This window comes from Echinops telfairi, unplaced genomic scaffold, assembly GCF_000313985.2.
Source record: "Echinops telfairi isolate 266 unplaced genomic scaffold, ASM31398v2 ScPeMD7_7469;HRSCAF=8507_1, whole genome shotgun sequence".
NCBI lineage: Eukaryota > Metazoa > Chordata > Mammalia > Afrosoricida > Tenrecidae > Echinops > Echinops telfairi.
The window spans coordinates 741,094-760,862 of record NW_022111373.1 but is presented as its reverse complement, the minus strand read 5'-3'; the positions used below and the strand labels follow the sequence as shown (position 1 = coordinate 760,862).

At 44.0% G+C, this 19,769-nt stretch overlaps 1 non-coding gene across 1 annotated transcript; it reads left to right on the top strand.

Annotated features, from left to right (window-relative positions):
- Positions 1-328: 328 nt before the first annotated feature.
- Positions 329-491, top strand: LOC115873939. Its single transcript, XR_004048707.1, has one exon. It is a non-coding gene; the product is annotated as a U1 spliceosomal RNA (small nuclear RNA).
- The last annotated feature ends 19,278 nt before the right edge of the window (positions 492-19,769 follow it).

Genomic DNA, 19,769 nt, shown 5'->3' with positions numbered 1-19,769 from the left:
TCAACCCAGACTGGCTTCAGAGGCAGCTCTTGTAAACCAATGCTTCTGATGTGGGGCTGTGGGGGAAGCTAGTCCTCTACACAGTAGGAGCAGGGTGAGCAGGCAGTGTGCTCAGCAAATGTCGCCCAGACGTTGCTGTGGAAGGCAAGGCAAACAACCTGGATTCCAGAGCATCCCAGCTGTTATGGGAGTGCTTTCAGGACCTGTGAACGGGTGTGGTGAGAAACAGCCTCCATCGTCACTTAAAACTAATAAACACTGAGAGCTATGTGGTTCCCTTGAGATATTATAGTAAATAGTTTTTTTCCTTTGTTAAATTTGGAGTTTCATACTTACCTGGCAGGAGAGATACCATGATCACGAAGGTGCTTTTCCCAGTGCGAGGCTTATCCATTGCACTCCGGATGTGCTGACCTCTGCGATTTCCCTAAATGTGGAAACTTGACTGCATAACTTGTGGTAGTGGGGGACTGCGTTCCCGCTCTCCCCTGTAAAAAAGGAAAAAGAAAATTTGGAGTTTCTCAAAATTATCTGAGCTGAGAAAAAACAACAACCATGTGTCTTCTGCAACATGCCTATTAAAATACAATGGGCCACTGTGAGTCTGAATCAAGTTGAGGGCAACCCAAAGCAACTGTTCGCAGACAGTTGTGAACAGGACTGGTTTGGGAAGCACTACCTAGACTTCCCCCCTCCTCCCAAGGCCACTTTGCTCCCTTGAAACAGCAGCAGCACTTAAGATGGCAGCGAGGATTCTTGCAGAGTGTGGTCGTCCCAGTTAGTTGAGATGGCAACTCAAAACCAAAAAACCAAACTCAGTGCCATCAAGCTGGTTCCAGTGAACCAATAGAACAGTATAGAGTTACCCCTGTGGGTTTCTGAGTCTAACTCTTTAGGGAAGTAGAAAGCCTCATCTTTCTCTGGAGGAGCACCTGGTGGTTTTGAACTGCTGACCTTCCGGGGTTATCAGCCCAACGCGTAATTATTATACCATAAGGCCTCCTTAGATTGCAACCACACGATGCTAATTAACCAAGGTCAGAAAGCAGCTGACGTTAATAGGCTGAATGAAGTGGCCACTCAGCAGGGCTTGGGTGGTTCAGGAGCGCTGGTAGTGTGGTAACCCGCCAGGCCACGAACTACAGGTCAGTAGTTTGGAACCACCAGCCACTCCATGGGAGACAGACAGAGCTTTCTACTCAGTAAAGAGCTGCAGTCTTGGAGACTCAAAAGGGGCAGTTCTGCCTTGCCTTAAGGGTCACTATGAGATGGCATTGTTTTCATTTCCCCCTGTCACTACTCTGGTTGAGACCCTTTATGCATTGTATTTGAACTGTCAAAACAGCCTCCTGACTAGACTGCCTGCCAGCTGGCTCTTTGCTCCAGTCCGTCCTGTACACCTGGCCAACTCTGTCCTCCTGAAGCTGCTGCGAGCTTGCCACTCTCCTGTCCCAAATGTGCTCACCCAGCTTCTCATACTGCCCCAGTGGCTCCCGCCCACCTTTCCCACTGCCTTCACACAACCTGCATACTAAATCTTGGAAGCAGCGTGAGCCTCTCCATGCTCCCCACTGGCTGCTGCTTCCAGTGCTTGACGCGTTCCATCCTGCCTCTCCTGTGTCCTCCTGTCAGAAACGTAGGTCCTCATGCCTTAGTCTTCCAGTCGGCAGCATGTCTCTTGTGCCTCTTTGTGCCAGGTCTTGTGCTAGAATAAGACACAGCCCTTAACCTCCAAGAACACATAAAAACGTATAAATATGCAGCAAGATGATGTACAGAGTGCTGCTCAGGGTTTTACGTGAACACGGGCTGCCGAGGGCAGAAGAGGCCAGTCAGGGGAGACTTGTTAGAGAAGGAGCTCATGACGCTTACAAGGTGAAATAATCGTAGTCATTTGGGAGTACACGGTGCCAGGAACTGTCCACATGTGTTGGCAACCTCAGACCTAATTTCTGCTTCAGGGCAAACAGGCCAGGTTCTTCCCTCAGGGCACACTTCCTGGTCTTCAGGGAGAATCTCAGGCTACTTTTGTTGACTTGGGGAAGACGGGGAGGGGACAGACTTGGGCTCATCAGGGAAGTGAGGTCTGGGGCTAGGACAGCAGTTCCCAACCTGTGGGTCACAACCCCATTGCAGGTCGAACAACCCTTTCACAGGGGTAACCCGATTCATAACAGTTGCAAAATTACAGTTAGGAATAGCAATGAAAATAATTTCATGGTTGGGGGGGTCACCACAACATGAGGAACTGTATGAAAGGGTCGCGGCATGAGGAAGGTTGAGAACCACTGGGCTAGGAGGATGGGTGAAAGACAATGACTGTCAAGCTCCCTGCTGCCTCTGGTTCAGGGACCCCACCCGCCTCCTCATCTCCCAAGTCTTCTTTAAGACAAGCACGAGACACTAGCAGCTTGGTTGCTAGGGGCAACATCACAAGGCCTCCTTGTTCCAAAAGCAGTCTCCGAAGCCCTCCACCCTGCAAGCCTCACAGGCTGTCCCTGACAGACAGGTCTGGTCAGTGGTTTATCTCAGCCAGTCCTCTCTGGGAAGAAACTGGGCAACCCCAATATGCTCAGGGGACCTGAAGGGGAGTGTGCAGATGATGAGCAGGATCCTGAGAAAGGTGACTAGCAAAACAGTAGATGACATTTTATTCCACACTTACTATGTGTAACATAACCTTGTTTTTCTGAGATGCAGCCTAATTTACTTCAGGCCTCCGGCTTACTGACTTGCCATTGACAGCCTGCAGATCTGATGTGAGTGTGTAGGTCTGCAATGCTAATGAGACTGTAGAGGTGGTGTGTTCTTCCTGTTCACAGTTTTCCTATTCTGTTGAGGTTGTCCACCCACCAGGGTCTCTCCTGAGCCAGAACCTGTGATCTGGGAATATGAGTGTACCTTAAGGGAGGTGGCAAGGCTCTAAGCTTCTTTCTTCAATGGTCTGATCTTCTCTGCACAAGGAGCCCTTGGGGTGTAGTGGTTACAAGCTGGGCTGTGAGCCACATGATTAGTTCAAAACAACTAGCAGCTCCTTGGGAGAAAGCCTGAGCTTTCTACTCCCAGGAGTAAATAATTCCAGTTCTGGAAACCCACAGGAGGGTTGCTATGCGTCAGCATTGACTCGATGGCAGTGGGTTTGGTCTCTTCTCAATGAGGGAGGCCTACACTACATAGTCAGGACACTTGAGTTTTAGGCCTTGCTCCGTGATCTTGGGGAATTTATTTACTCACTTACCAAACTGATATTTGTCCAGGCTTTTGGTACTTTTGCCAATATCAAGTTAGATCATTTATAAACAAGAAATCCTGGTAGTGGAGTGGGTTATTGAGGCTATAAATCTTTACAGGTCCAGAAAGTCTCATCTTTCTCCTCAGAGTGGCTTGTAGGTTTGAACTGCTGACAATGAAGTTGGCAGCCCTGGGTGTAATTCACTGTGCCACAAGGGCTCCTCTGAGTCAGAATTAACTCGATGGCAGTGAGCTTTTTTTTGGAAACATTAACAGATTATTATGTTAGATGTTTAAATTCTCTCCCCTACCTGGTAGGGACTAGGTATTTTACTTTGCCTGCCTGACTCAAAATGGTGAACACACAGTAGATGCTCACAGAATATTTGAGATAGAAAATTTCCTACCACACAGCTATGGCATGCATTGAGAGCTCCTTACATGGTGCAAGGAAAACTCTGATGGAGAGTTAGTTATTCCTCTCAGTCGTTGCCATCATGAAAGAACCCATCTGTTCAATTCAAGTTCATTTTTACAAAGTCTTATCCAAGCTCCTAAGACGGAGACTTCTGATTGCAGGATTTGTATCTAGAAATGCCAATCATGTTACCATCACCACCCTTGCAAACATCATTGTCTGCACCATACCTTTTCCCAAGTTCATACAAATATGCAGAAAGCAAGTCAATTGTGAATCAGCTACCTTATACAAGGTTTCTGAGGCTGTACATTTTTACAGGAAAAGATAATCTCTTCTGTCTCCCATGGAGTGACTGGTGGGTTTGAACCACCGACCTTGCAGTTGGCAGTTGAACACTTTCTGGACAGGGACAACAGGGCTCCTCAAATATATTCAAGCACAGATTAATTCTATCTTTAAAAGACAGGATGGGTAAAGGGACACAGTGGATAGTGTAAGATATGAAAATAATAACATAAAAAAATGAAAATAATAACATAATTTATCAAGGGTTCATGAGAGAGGGAGGAAAAAAAAGAGGAGCTGATACCAAGGGCTATCAGTAGAAAGAAAATGTTTCATAAAGGATGATGGCAGCATGTGCAAATGTGCTTGACAAAACGGATGTGTGGATTGTTATAAGAGTGTGAGATCCCTCAATAAAATTATTTTAAAAAAAACAAAAGACAGGATGGCCCCTCTTTAAGACTTAAAGATAGCCAGGCACACTAGAGTTAGAGATCAGTCATGATTTTCCTCCTAACTCAATATGGACACTCAGGAGCAGGACTGTAGAGACACTAAAGGAGCCCTGCTAGAGCAGTGGGTTCTGTTTGGGACCATGAACTGCAAGGTCGAATGTTCAAACCCACCAGCCACTCTGGGGAAGAAAGATGAGGCAATCTGATTTATAGTTTTTGAAAATCCTAAGGCACAGCTGTACTCTGTCCTATGGAGTCACTATGAGTCAAAATTGCCTTATGACATTGGGTTTGGTTTTGGTTTGGTTGGTACAGGGCCTTTAAGGAACCCTAGTGGTACAATGGTGAGGCTTGGCTGCTAACTGCAAGGTTGGATGCTTGAATCCACTCAAGTCACTCCACGGGATAAAGAGGTGGTGATCTGCTTCCCAAAAGATTCCAGTCAAGAACCTCTATGAGGCTGTTTTACTCTGTCACCTGGGCCTCTGACTTGGCCATATCCAACAACAATTTAAATAAAGCCTTTAAGAAGAGACTCTCAGGTAGACCTGGTGGTGGAGTGGTTACGTGTTGAACTGTGATCCATATGGTTAACAGTTCGATATCACCAGTGGCTCCACTGGACAAAGAAGAGACTCCTGCTTTTTAATTTCTCCCTAATTTATTTCAAATTGCTGCCCTCTGGCCCAGTATGCTCCAAGCACATGAGCCTCCTCCTTACTATACATGTCTCACCCAGCTTAATGGTCTGTGTACTAACTGTTGCCACAGCTTGAAACCTGTGTTCCAAGATCTTCTCCAGGCTGGCACCTTTGTATCACTTAAATCTTAGCCTACATCACAAGTCTTCACTGATCTCCCGGTATAAAATAGCTTCCTGGCAGGGGAAGGGCAGGGGGCGGGGGCCGTGGAGAGGGAAATAGACTATACACATGTATTAGCTTTTATATGAATACATTTCTCTGGAAGGAGACACAAGAAGTTAACATTTGTTACAGGAAGGAAAACTGGGTAGCTGGGAAACAGGTGGGAGAGATTTCCCAGCATATCATTATTTTTTCTCCAAACATTCAACTCTAACTGTATTATGTATTTTTGAAATTAATTTTAAATATTAGTAAAAGGAAATAAATTTGTCTCCTGCTGAGTATTCTTAATTTACTTTATTATTTACAAAATGGTCGGCAGGCAGATTTGGTTTAATGACTGTAGTTTGCTGATCTAATCACTGTTCGATCTTATCATTTTATTTCAGCCTGACATGGTTGTTGGTTTACTGACTTCCACTAGAACTCCAGTTCCATGAGAACAGAACACTTTTCTGTCTTGTTCGTCCCACATCCCTCAGAACAGATTCTGGCTTATAGTTGTTGTTGTTAGGTGATATCAATTTGCTTCTGATTCATAGCGATTCTTGTACAACAGAAGGAAACACTGCCTGGTCCTGGGCCAGCCTCACAGTTTTTCTTACGTTTGAGCCCATTGTTGCAGCCACTGTGTCAATCCATCTTGTGGAGGGCCCTCCTCTTTCACTGTCCCTCTGTTTCAGCGGTTCTCAACCTGTGGATCACGACCCCTTTCACAGGGGTCGCCCGTTTCATAACAGTAGCAAAATTACAGTCCTGAGGTAGCAACAAAAATTTTATGACTGGGGGTTCACCACAACATGAGGAACTGTATTAAAGGGTTGCGGCATTAGGAAGGTTCAAACCACTGCTCTATTTTATCAAACATAATGTCCTTCTCCATCAACTGGTCTTTCTTGATAACATGTTCAAAGTACGTGAGATGAAGTCTTGTCCTCTTTGCCTCTAGAGAGCATTCTGGATGTACTTCTTTTTGCTTTTGTTTTTCTGAATGTACTTCTTCCAAGACAGATTTGTTTGTTCTTTTGGCAGCCCATGGTATTTTCAATGTTCTTCACAGTTCAATACATATTGATTCTTCTGCGGTCTTTCTTATTCAGTGTCCAACTTCCACATGTATATGAGGCATTTGAAAATACCATGGCTTAGGTCATGTACACTTTAGTCCTCAAAGTAACACTTCTGAGCTTCAACATGTTACAGAGGTCTTGTGCAGCCACTTTGCCAAAACGCAATGCATCATTTGATGTCTCAACTGTTGCTTCCGTGAGTATTTATTGTGGATGTAAGTGAGATGAAATCCTTGATGATGATTTTTTCTTCATTGATCATGATGTTACCTATTTGTCCAATTGGAGGGATTTTGTTTTCCTTATCTTGAGTTGTAATCCATACTGAAGGCTGCAATTATTTTTTTTAAAGCTACAATCTAGCAAATAAATTATATAGTTTATTGTACTTTCAGAGTTTATAAGTGGTCAAGGAGTTAATGTAGTTTAAATTCCACCTCAAATTATAAAGCTTTTTCAGCTTTTGTTTAGTTATATCTACACTAAACACATTTCATTTCTTTCTAAGACCAGCCTATTAAAAAGAAATAGCTCTTAAATATTGGACTCTTTTTTATATCTGAATAAGTAATTTGTACCCAGAACTTTTAGTATTGTTGTTACTAGATCATATATATATTTAATTAAAAGATTGTTTTATTGGGGGCTCTCACAACTCATTACAATCCATGCATCAATTGTATCAGGCATATTTCTACGTATGTTGCCATCATTCTTTTCTAGACATTTACTTTCTATTGAGTCCTTGGTAACATCTCCTCTCCCTACCCCCCAAAGGCTGCAATTCTTGATCTTCATCAACAAATGCTCCAAGCCCTCTTTACTTTCAGCAAGCAAGGTTGTGTCATCTGCTTATCGCATGTTGTTAATAAGCCTTCCACCATTCCTAATGCTCTTCCAATCCTGGCTTATAGGAGGTACTAAGTAAAAACTTGAATGAATGACTATTTGACTTAGTTATGTTTGGACTGAAATGTTTGGGAGTTTTTTTGAGCAGGAGAAGATGAGATCAATTTTTGAGCTTTGGGAGGAAGCCTTTCCAGGAAGACTAGTCTCAAGAAAGCTCAGCTCTTCCAGATGGTTGTGGGGTCCAAAAGAGACCTCAGAGCCTGGGGAAACTGACAAGGCCAGCTTTGCAAACTCAGTCCCACTGCACTAGGGAATGAGCCACTGGACTTTCCCTGCCAGATGACGGAGCTGGTAACAACCAAGCCTAGAAGGAGGAGGAGAGTTGACAAAAGTAGGAGGAGGGAGTTTGGCACATTCCAACTTAGGTGGCATATTGGCCTGGGCAAAGAGCTTGCGTCACCATGTGTTTATTAGTTTAAAAAATGTTTCTGAATCAACACAGTCTCTGCCTTCCCTGGGCAGGGCTTCTTGCAGCCCCACAGCATGCCTCTCAGAAGAGAGCTGAGACGACCCACATGTCTGCAGCTAGAGCAGACGTTGCTCATAGGTGGTGAACCTTGGCTGTGCGACTCTTTCTCCCTGGGAAGAGGCTCCTTCTCCTGTGTCCCCCCCCTCTAGTTCTGCCTCCAGACCCACTCCCACATCCAGAGGAAGCTGAGGGGGGCCCTGGTGGAATGCCCTACAGGTAAAGGCTTTGTAATTACGCAGGCATGGGGACAAATTCTGTTTCCTTCATTTGCTAGCCATATGATTGATCAAGTCATTTGAATTCCTGCAAAGGCAAACATTTTCCATTAAAAAAAAAATACCTTAGGAAAATAATGTGCATAAGGTATGAGGAATAGCATAGATGCTCAGTAAGGAGGGAAGAAGGCAATGTTCTTGCTTTCCAGTGGCTGAAAGGAAAAGGGTTAGGGATACCTGAAACTGAGCCTATAAAGTCTCCTCTTTTACCCCAATGCAGTAGAGAAATGTCCTTCTTTTGACTTTCCTGATAAGGTCTAGCTTGGCAGTGTTCCAAACCCAAGCCAAATCCATTGTCGTCAAGTCTATTCTGACTCATAATGACCTTATAGCACAGACTAGAATGGCCCCTTAGGGTTTCCAAGGCTGTAATCTTTACAGAAGCAGACTGCCACTTATTTCTACAGAAGAGCAGCTGGTGGGTTCAAATTGCTGACCTTTCAGTTAGCAGCCCAGCTCTTGGGAATGCGGGCTGACTCTGCCACCAGCGCTCCTTCTGGCAGCATAAACCCACTGCAGCAGAGTTTCTGAGACGCTGAATCTTTATGGGAGCACTTAGCCTCGGCTTTCTCCTCTCGAGCAGCTGGTGGGTTTGAACCCTAACTTGACTGGCAGCCCAGCACTAAACCCACTGCATCACCAGGGCTCCTTCTGGCAACGTTAGGTCTGGTATTCAGCCTGATTGGCTGTCTTTCATTGGCTGGTTTTCCTGGAGCTTTGAGAGGTTGTTAAATTATTTCTCCGTCCTTCATTTAGGAGGCATCTCCTCTCTCAGACCAGCCCCGGACCTCTCTACCCTCAGCTGAGCTTGAGGAGAGCCAGGAGGCAGTCTTTCTCCTACAACTGCCCCTCTCTTCAAGTTCTGACTTTCTCCACAGCCCGTGGCCTGTAGTTTACCTCTGCTCTGCTTCCTGCCCAAAATGTGTGCCTCTGCTTTCTAGGATGTGCTGCTGGGGTCCCGGCAGGAAGCCCATGGATGCTTGAGAGGAGCTACTGAAGAAGTTGTTGAGCAGGCTGCTGGCCCTGGCACTGTGATCCCTCTTCTTGAAATGTCAGGTGATAACAGAGCTCATATATTAATACTTGCCATTCTCTTATACCACAAGTCTGCCGACCACCCAGCAGGGTTCTCTGGGCCATCCAAGGGGAGAAGTATCAGAGGAGGAAGGCTTTGGGCAGACACTACTTTGGGCAGATCTGTGTTGGTGTGACATAGGCTTTCCTGCCTGAGTGTTGCTGAAGATGTGTGTGTGTGAGTGTGTTTGGGAGTGGTACATAAGCTGTGTATTTCAATGTGCTGGATATATATGAGGGTAAGCTCTAGGGGTAGCTTCTAGGATTTGTCCATAGCTTAATCTCCCTATGCCTTGCTCCTGGAGAGCCCTGAAGCTACCTGGCTGCATTTTCCAACCCCCAGCTTTACCAGCCTCTCACTCTGTTACAACAAGGAGCTTTGGCAGAAAGGGAGGGAGCGTGGGTGCTGTGGAGAGAAAAACACCCCAAAATTTCAGTAAAATGGCGAGAGAGATGCCAGCACACGGGAAGCAGGAGCCTTCTGTTTCTCACAGCCTGCGCTGCTGGGCTGGGGGCATACACTATGTCTCCTCTCGCCCTTTCCTTCCCTTCTTCCCCTTCCCTCCCTGTGAGCTTCCAAAAAGGGAGGCCAACAGTGAGGGAGAAAGGGAACAAAGGTACTTTTCTGGGAGACCAACTACTTTTCCTTTTATAACTACCAGATTAGGCTGTTCTGGGCTCTGCTTGCTTTGGGTGGAGTGTGTGTGTATGTGTGTGTCGTGTGTGTGTACAAGTGTCAGGCAGTCTAATGGCAGTGCTTGACTATCAGTCCAAATGTTGGTGGTTTGAAGCCACCAGCTACTCTGTGGGAGAAACAGGTGACATTCTGCTTCCATGAAAAACCTCGCCTTGGAAGCCTACAGGGGGTGTTCTGCCCTGTCCTATAGGGGCCTTATGATTTGGAACTATCTTCCTGACAGTGGGCTCTTTTTTGTACAAATGTGAGTGTGTGCAGTTATCTGTTGTTAGTAGATATGAATGCATGTGATTGTGTGTGTGTGAGTGTATATGTAAGTGTGTTAATAAATTGGGTGAGTATAAATGTGACTGTGTAAAAATTGCGTGGGGTCATCTGACCTCTAACTTCATGAGGAAGAGGGGTGTATCACCACTACCATCTGCCCAAAGCGGATTCCTGTGAGGCTGAGACCAGACTTAAACCTCCTGTCTCGAAACTTTTTACCAATTTTGACACCAGTTGTCCCTCCTGCCCCTCCCATGGCACTCTCTCTGTTCTATAATCAGTTGTGATGGCCATACAGAACTCAGACAATACTCACAATTATGGAGTTTATTAGGGAAACAACAAGTTATAATTCAGGACCGGGAACAACTGTCTTTTTAACTATCTTCTTCAGTTAAGAAAGTTTCTCAGTCTGTCCACAGCGGCTTCTACCTTGCCCTTGGTCACTTGATCTTCGGCTTCTTGGTCCTGCCTAGTCTCTGCTCATCTCTAGCAAGTGTTACACCGCTCTTTAACTCCACTGATTAAGTGCTCAGAAGCACCTAGCTCTGTCAGTGATCTCGGTCTAAAGGTGTTCAGCTCTTTCGCTCCATACGTTAGCAAGCCTGGCTCTATCAAGTGCCTGCAAGCTTCCCACGCTGCCAGCAAGCCTCCTTCTTGAAGTTTGGCAGCATTCTTGCTCTGTGGGCCAGGGAGCCCATTGCACCATCTCCTGGTTCTGCTGCCTCCCCTGTTGCTGTTTCTTTGTCACTGCTCCTTGCCCCTCTCACCATCTCCTTTTTATAGCTCACTTGACTGCTTGCTTGCTCATTGCCTCCTGGGTCTAGGAGGTTCTCAGCACAGAGATTCTGGGCCCCCAAAACATGATCCATTCTGACTCACTCTTCTTTCTTGGTAGTAGTGTGGTCTTACCTCTCTGCCTTTGGGTAGCTTATGTTAAGCCTAGTGGGAATACAAAACCGACAGTCCCTCAGTTAGTGTTCTATATACCCTGTTTGTATGCTCTTCCTCCTACAAGGGTACCATATATATTATTTGCATTAACGGCAAAAGACCTGGTCCCCTTGGTGGACCATAGTACCATATTTTCATAGTCCCACCCAATCATTTAGTGGGGATTATAATACCTTGGCTAGAAAGGCCATATGAAAGTAATCCATTACACTAATGACTGTGTGTGTATGTACTTGTGAGTATGTTGGGGAACACAGTCAAGATTGAGTGCAGATAGAACAGAAAGAAGTCAGAGTATGTAACTGTGAAAGAGGGATGAAGTTAATTCTTCATGTATGAAATGAACAATGACTAGAAGAACCAGGTCGTGGCCTATGACGCAGTGAATTGCTTGATATGTATTGATAATTATTGGTGATTAAAATGCAAAAGTTGGAAACAAAGAAGAAGGAACAAAACTTGTAAAATGTGATCTTGGTGATAGAGTCAAAGCTGGAGCTCGCCTGATAGAATTTTACAAGACCAATGACTTCCTGATAGCAAATACCTTTTTTCAACACCGCAAACAGCGACTATACACATGAATTTCTCCAGATGGAATACACAGAAATTAAATTGACAATATCTGTGGGAAGAGATGTTGGAGAAGCTCAATATCATCCACTAAAATTAGGCTAGGGCAGGCTGTGGAACAGAGCACCAGTGGCTCACCTGTAAGAAATTTAAACAAGCCCATGAGAGTCAAACTATGACTTTGAGTCTATCCCACCTGAGTTTTGAGAACATCTCAAGAATAGATTTATGCATGGGACACTAATGACAAAAGACCTGATGAGCTATGGGAAGACATCAAGAAAATCATACATTGTGATAGTCTGGGTACTTTGGAGAAACAAATCCACAGAAACTCATGTATAAAAGAGAAGTTTTATATAAAGGTTAAGTGCACATCAAGAAAACATCCCAACCCAGTGCTGCCCAAGCTCACAAGTCCAACATTAACCCATTAACCCATATGTCCAACACCAATCCACAAAGTCCTCCTCCATCTCACAAAACAGACACAATGATGCCGACTGCAGGAGGAAAGCAGAATCAGTGAACGTGTAAGCATCTCAGTGCTGGCAGGTGTCTCCACACGGGTGCTCCAGCACCCAGGGCTGCATTGGGGTAGGTCCATGCGGCTTCTCCTTGGGGATGTTTTGCAGGAAGTGAGCCTTGCCAGCTAAAGCAGGGAACTGGCTAAGGCAGCTGCACCCTGGTCCAACCATCAGAAAGCAAGAGACCCGAGAACTAGAAAGGTGAGGCTTACCGAGCCATTTATCCCTCTGCGCTTCAATTAACCCCACATGTGTTTATGGGCCAGGTTGGCACAATAAACTAACTACCTCATACATGAAGGGAAAAAAAAAGCCAGGAAAGAAAGAAAAGATCAGAGTGTATGTCAGAAGAGATTCTGAAATGTCCTCTTAATTGTGGAGTAACTAAGGCAAGTAGAAGAAATGATGACGCCAAAGAGCTGAACAGAATATTTCAAAGCACATCTCGAGAAGACAAAGCTAAATATTATAATGAGATGTGAAAAGACTTAGAAAACCAAAAAGGGAAAAACATGCTCAGCATATCTCAAACTGAAAGAACTCAAGCAAAAATGCAAGCCTTGCATTGCAATCTTGAAAGATTCTATGGGCAAGATATTGACTGATGCAGGAAGCATCAAAAGAAGATGGAAGGGACACAGTCATTTATGGAAAAGAATTAGTTAACATTCAACCATTTCAGGAGGTGCCGCATGGTCAAGAATCAATGGTACTGCAAGAAGAAGTCCAAGCTGCACTGAAGGCATTAGCCAAATACAAGGCTCCAGCATTAATGGAATACCAATTGAAATGTTTTCAACAGCTGATGAAGCAATGGAAGCATTCATTATGCCAGGAAATTTGGAAGACAGATACTTAGTCAACTCATTGGAAGAAATCCATATTTGTACCCATTCCGAAGAAAGGCAACCCAACAGAATGCTCAAATTATAGAACAATATCATTGAATGCACAAGCAAGTAAAATTTTGCTGAAGATCATCCAACAATGGTACAGCAGTATATTGGCAGGGAGCTGCCAGAGGTTCAGACTGAATTCAGAAGAGGACGTGGAACAAGGGCTGTCATTGCTGATGTTAAATAGACATGTCTTAAAGCAGAGAATACCAGAAAAAAAATCATTTGTTTTTTATGGACTGTGCCAAGGCATTCGGCTGTGGATCATAACGAACTATGGATAGCCTTGAAAAGAATGGGAATTCCAGGATAATTCATTGTGTTCATGCAGAACATAAAGAGGCAGTTGTGAAGAAAACAAGGCATTGCTGCATAGTTGAAAGTCACAAACGGTGTGCATCAGGGTTGTATCCTCTCAAGAAGCTAGTTTACATAAAGAAGAATGCAGCATCAGAATTGGAGGAAGACTTATTAACAACTTTTGATATGCAGATGACACAACTTTGCTTGCTGAAAGTGCGGAAGACTTGAAGTCCCTGCTGATGAACTTCAAGAATTACAGCCTTCAGTATGTGTCACAACTCAATGTAAAGAAACCCCAAATCTTCACAACTGAACCAATAGGTAATATTATGATAAATGGAGAAAAGATTCAAGTAGTCAAGGATTTAATCTTACTTGGAGCCACAACCAATACTTATGAAAGCAGCAGTCAAGAGATCAAAGGATGGGTAAATCTGTACAAGAGGTCTTTAAAGTATTAAAAAGCAAGAAGGTAACTTTGAGGACTAAGGTGTGCCTAACCTAAGCCATGATATTTTCAGTCGCCTCATAAGCATTTGAAAGTTGGATATTGAATCAGGAAGAAAGCAGACAAATTGATGTATTTGAATTATGCTTCTGGTGGAAAATATTGAAAGTGCTATGGACCGCCAAAGGAACAAACAACTTTGTCTTAGAAGAAGTTCAGCCAGAGTGCTTCTTAGAGCCAAGGATGGTGAGATTTCATGTCATGTATTTTAGACCTGTCAGGAGGGACCAGCCCCAAGAGAAAGACATCATGCGTGGTAGAGGGACAATGAAAAACAGGATTGACCCAGTGGCTACGGTTATGGGTTCAAACATAAGAACAATTGTGAAGATGGTGTAGGACTGGGCATTATTTTGTTTTGTTGTACATGGGGTCGCCATGAATCAGAACCAACCCAACAGCACCTAAAAGCAACAACTACAGCCAAAGTCTTTGTAACTCCCACTAAATAATTGGGTGACACCATGCAAATAAGGTGTATGGAATTCTAACGTGGGGATTGATCAGTTTGGCCATCTGGCTGGATATTAAATGAGCCATCTCAGAGGCAGGAATGAGGAATCTCACTATTATCAGGAAAGAAGAACCAGGAGTGGAGTGCATCCTTTGGATCCCCAGATCTTTGCACACTGAAGCTCCTCAGACCCCCAAACAGCTGTGGCATGCGAGGAGCAGAGGCACGGCAGAGGAACAGTAACAGCAGAGCCAAGAGCCACAGCACAAGGCAATGCAGTAGACGTTCTCCCCCTCAGAGGGAGTAAAGCTAGTGCCTCCACGGACTGTGTTAAGGGATCCCGATTTGCCAGCCCAAGGAACTGGATCTCAGCACCTTGTCTGAAGTCTAGTAGAATGGAATGCCTTTGGGGTGTTCATTGGTCGTCCTAAAAGAGCTTTGTAACATTGCACAAGCAAGACAAAGGCTGAGGGGCTGAGGGTCAGGAAGAGGTGTGCTTATGGGTGCAGCTAAGAAGATGCTTCCCTAACTGAAGAACTCTCCTGAGTATTTCTAATCCTGAATTGTGGCTTGTTAATTTCCTCAGTAAATCCTATAATCATGAAGACAGGGGGAAAGCCAGCACATCGTTGGTTAAATACCTGCCTTGGATAATCCACACATGAATAATTGAAAATTGACTATATTTATACAATAGGTTAGCCATTACCCAACATTTCACATCAAAGCATTTTAAAGATGGTGCAGGAATAGTTAGTGTTTCATGCTGGCATATATTAGGTCACCCTGAGTGGGAGACCACTTGACAGGAACTAGCAACAACAGCACCGATTTTGCTGACCAGGAATGCCAAAGTGTGCCAGCAAGAGACATGTCAAAGCACAGTGCAGGTGCCTGCAAAAGGGTTACCTGCGTAGAAATCTTTACTCATGGTCCAGTCCCCAACTGGTGGCACCAATGCCTTGGCATTGTGGGTCAGTCTGTTTTGTTCTACATAATGTTACTATACTCAGAGCTGACTTCATGGCCCCTAACAAAAACAGCCAGATCTGAGATTGTAATTCCTTTTTTTGGGATGGGAAAGATTAATCCCGCTGTGTTATGGTATCCCAATCCCTTTGGAACTTTTCATTTTTCTTTGGGTAGCAAGTTTCTGTTGGATCGTATCAGCTGAAAGTAGAGTCTGAGACTGTAGCATGAGGAAATCAGAGGATGCAAAGCATATCATCAAGTATTTGTTTAGCACCATGATCACCAAGCTAGCTGAGAATGACTCAGAAGGTTCTAGGAATAGTATAGGACCTTGAAAAGACACGGTGACCCTGAACTTCTTCTGGAAGAGGTGTGGGAGTGAAGGCTGAAGAATCAAAGGAAGATGAGGGGAAGGGATTAGTAAGCAGAGGGTATGAGTGGTATGTATGACTCCTAGGAAGCATGGGACCTGATGTGCTGTCGAGAATGGAGTTATGGCTTTTGACTAATTGAAATAAGCACTGGCTGATGGAGGCAGGAAGGGAGTAGTCATAGAGTAAATGAGTTGAGGAATAAAATTGAAGCCATTTGTTTGATCTGCTGATGAGCAGATGCCAGCAGACCCTAGCCTCTTGCTACGTTCCTGACTTTTCTAGAGATAAACACTGAAGCTCAAAGATGTTTCAGCAGACCCTGTCCTGAAAAAATCAAAGACCCCAGGATAATTTGACCATGTGAAAAGAGGAGAGAAGTTGGAGACTTAAGTTTCTACTCTATGAGAGGTTTTTAGGGTTGGGGGGTTGGGGGAGGGAGGTAGTTTAGAAAAGTTATTTCACTATTATCACTGAAATTAATCACAAAGTTAAAGGGAACCCAAATAGGTAAAAGCTTATAAGAGATGAGTTTATAGTAATGTATCTGAAAATACCTCCATTTCCATTGGTGACAAAGCCAGAGACACCACTAATACTACTTTGAGGAATTGCCTACATTCACTATTGAAGGAGATGCTAAATTTTAGTTAAATTTTAGTGAAAATAAAGGTAAAATTAATTTTTTTCTCTCTGGGGGCGGTGGGGGGAAGACTCAGATGCTGATATTCCTGCTAAGAATAGCAATGTTGGGGAATCTAAAAGAGAAGAATTGGGAACACTTTCATTAAGCCATTGAGAAGGGGAACAAAGCAGAGGGCGCTTGGAACCAGAGGGATCAAGCCAGACTTATAACCAGAAAGCAGTCAACACAGGGAACCAAGCAGCCAAAAGGATGTAAATGAAGGAAGAACTGGGGGAAGAGTCCCATCCTCATAGGCACCAGCCAGTTTACTCACCAGGTAGTTGAAGTGGGTAGGGAAGCCTGGCTGGCTCAGGGACCCAGACTGGGAAAGCAGTTCCTGGGCTGAAGTTAATGAGGAGTTTTCAGTTAAGATTCACTACCTGCAAGCGGAGACAGGTAGAGTGTACACTGGAGACCAGGCATTCTAGTCAGCAATTCTTCTTGTGGGGCTCTTGTGCATTCAGGCAAAAAACCCCAAACAAACAAAAAACCCACTGCTCCTGAGTCAGTTCCTATTCATAGCAGCCCTATAGGGAAGAGGAGTTTCTGAGACTGTAAATCTTTATAGGAGCAAGCTGCCTCCTATTTCCCCTGTGAAGTAGCTGGTAGGTTCACACAGTTGACATTTTGGTTAATAGCCCAATGTTTAACCCACTAACCACCAAGGTCTGTGTGCATCCAGACAAAGGGAACTATTTGCAAACAGTTGGAAATGTGTGTAAATATCAAACCTTGATGGGTTTATCAAGACCTCTGGCTTCCTCCTAGGTGTGCAGATTTCGCACAGGGAGCAGTTTTGCTTCTGAGATAGACCCTGTTGCCATCCGGTCTGTACAACCCTAAATCCTATGTCTAACAGGCAAAATTGAGAGCCTGGGCTTGGAAGAGATCTTAGGAGTACCACGAATGCTATAAACAGCACTGGAATCAATAAGTATTTATTGAGCACTTTGGGGAGCTTTATGAGTAAAGGGTGGGGGAAGTACGAGACTGCTCCTACACTTGAGAAAATGAATACAGCTTCCAATAGGAGTGTGTTGCTGGACTCTGTTATGCTTGGCACTGTTTCTTTTCTGCTTCTCATAGTCTTCAGTGTTATAGCTCTTTTAGGAGAATTGCTCTCTATCATTGCCTTTTCTTCTCGCTTATCTTTTTTCCTCTCCTCTCTATTGGCTTCTTCTCTAAAAACAAAAACAAAAAGCCAAGAGTTTCTGTGGGATTGGCTGCTTATATAAGCAAACGTCTTGTTAATTTCAAGCTTTGACCCACCCAGCAGGACCACAAATGGACCAATACCCTCCGTGGACCACAAGTCAGTTCGTTTCATTGGGGGGGGGGATTTTCAAACCACCCCTTGAATATCAAATCTACCAATCACTGTAAGGTGCATACATAGACCAATCACAGGGCAGACTGTGGCCCAACCAAATGTTTGGGGCAGACTTAGAAACAGGGTCAGAAAGGCTCTAGATAAGAGGGACGCACTGCACTGCAGTAAGTGTATCTGATGTGTAAGTACTGAGGAGTGCCTTTAATGACCCATTCTGTCAGAAGGCAAGAACTTGGGTGTGAAGAGTCTTAGCTATGCCCCATTTGTATTAAAGATTTGAGTCAAGAGGCACATTCTCCTTCTACTTTTTTAGTGTTATGGCTGAAAGACATGGAACGAATTAATGTAGAAATGATGGAGGATGACTCATTAAAATTAATTATGTCCATAATTAGGAACAAGTAGAGAAGGACCACAGGAAGGATGGCTTCATGGGTGAGATATTTTCCCACATTTTATATTTGGGGAGTGTGTAGGAGTGATCAACATACCCAGACACTACTCATTGTTTAGCTACAGCCTCTGTTTCAATAAAAACCTAAATTCAGACCTTCAACGCAGACACTTTCCCCTACCTGAGCAGTAAGACCCCTTGTAGTGTTCTTGGCATTAGTGAGGGGTATGGGTATGAGTTTGTACAGGTGATTTTGTGGGGGAAACGATGCCTGGAGTTTTTCCTTATTTTACCTCTCAGGCATGGTGGGTTATAAGTTGGACTGATAACTACGAGATCAGCAGTTCGAAACTGCCAGCATCTACAAGGGAAAAAGATGAGACTCTGTAGCAATGATCTTGTTTTTTTCCATCTCAGACATTAAAGATAATGAAGAATGGATGGTTTGGGGTTTTGATCAGAGAACAGAATTGCCTTAGATTGCTCTATGTAATCTACAGAGACTTGAATTTATTACTGGAATATTTTCAGTCACCTCATACACATGTGAAAGTTGGACATTGGATAAAGAAGACCAAAGAAGAATAGATGCATTTGAATTATGGTGCTGGTGAAGAATGTTGGAAGCATCACGTACTGCTAAAAGAACAAGTCTGTCTTTTAGCAGTACAGACAGAAGGACAGCCAGAACATTCCTTAGAAGCAAGATGGTGAGACTTTGTCTCATGTCCTTTGAACAGGTTATCAGAAGAGACCAGTCCCTGGACAAGGACATCATGTTTGGTAAAGTAGAAGGTGAGTAAAAAAAGAGGAAGGTCCTTGATCAGATGTTTTGACATGGTGGCTGCAACAACAGCCTGTGCATGGTGTTTCATTGTGTTGCACATAGGGTTGCTATGCATCAGAACAAAGTCAATGGCACCTGACAACAAAAACAACAACAATCCACAGTTGCCATTAACACTGGACTGTCCAGCAAGATAGAGAGGTTAGTTGGTTGCTCATTTTTGTCCCCCACCCCATTTGTTCATTAATTGGCAAACAGTGCCCAACAATAGGGATGTGAAAATAGAAAAGTTATGAACCTTGTCTTCTAAGAGCCACAGCTTGTGAGAGAAATAAGTATAGAAATAATCATTACACATACTGGCCCTCATGAAGGAAACACAGAAGATACAGGTGCTATAGCAAAGGGTGGTAAAGAAATTAGATTGTGCCTGGTTATCATATAGAATACCTTCTGGAGTCTTAAAGGCTTGTTTTTAAGCAAGCAGCTATCTAAATGAAATGTTCACTAAGCCCACTTGAAAGAAGCACACCAACAACTGTGATCCAAGGATTGTAAATTATATAATCAAAAACCAAAGGAGGGAATAGTATCAGAGCTTAAATTATGAGATTCTGGTATGCAGAAGACTATAGATGACAGTGGAAGCCCAAAGTACATTTATAGGGTCTACATAGAAAATAAGCCTCCAGTGATTTCCTTATAACCATAGTTGGGGGATTGTGATAGTTAGGTTTATTGTGTCAATCTGGCCAATAGAAACATGTGGAATTAATCAGGTTGCAGTTTGATTGGAGGACAAAGAGATAAATGGCTCTGCATGCCTGCCCCCTTTCTCTTGCTCTCTGGTGATCAGAGTTTGCTGGAGTGTGCTTGCTGCTGCTGTAGCTAGTTCTCTGCCTCAACCTGTGAGCTATACTACCTGTGGGTAAGGCCAACCCATGGATCCTGTCGCTAGAGCTTGAGGCTCCTTTGAAACCTGCTTCACCATGCTAC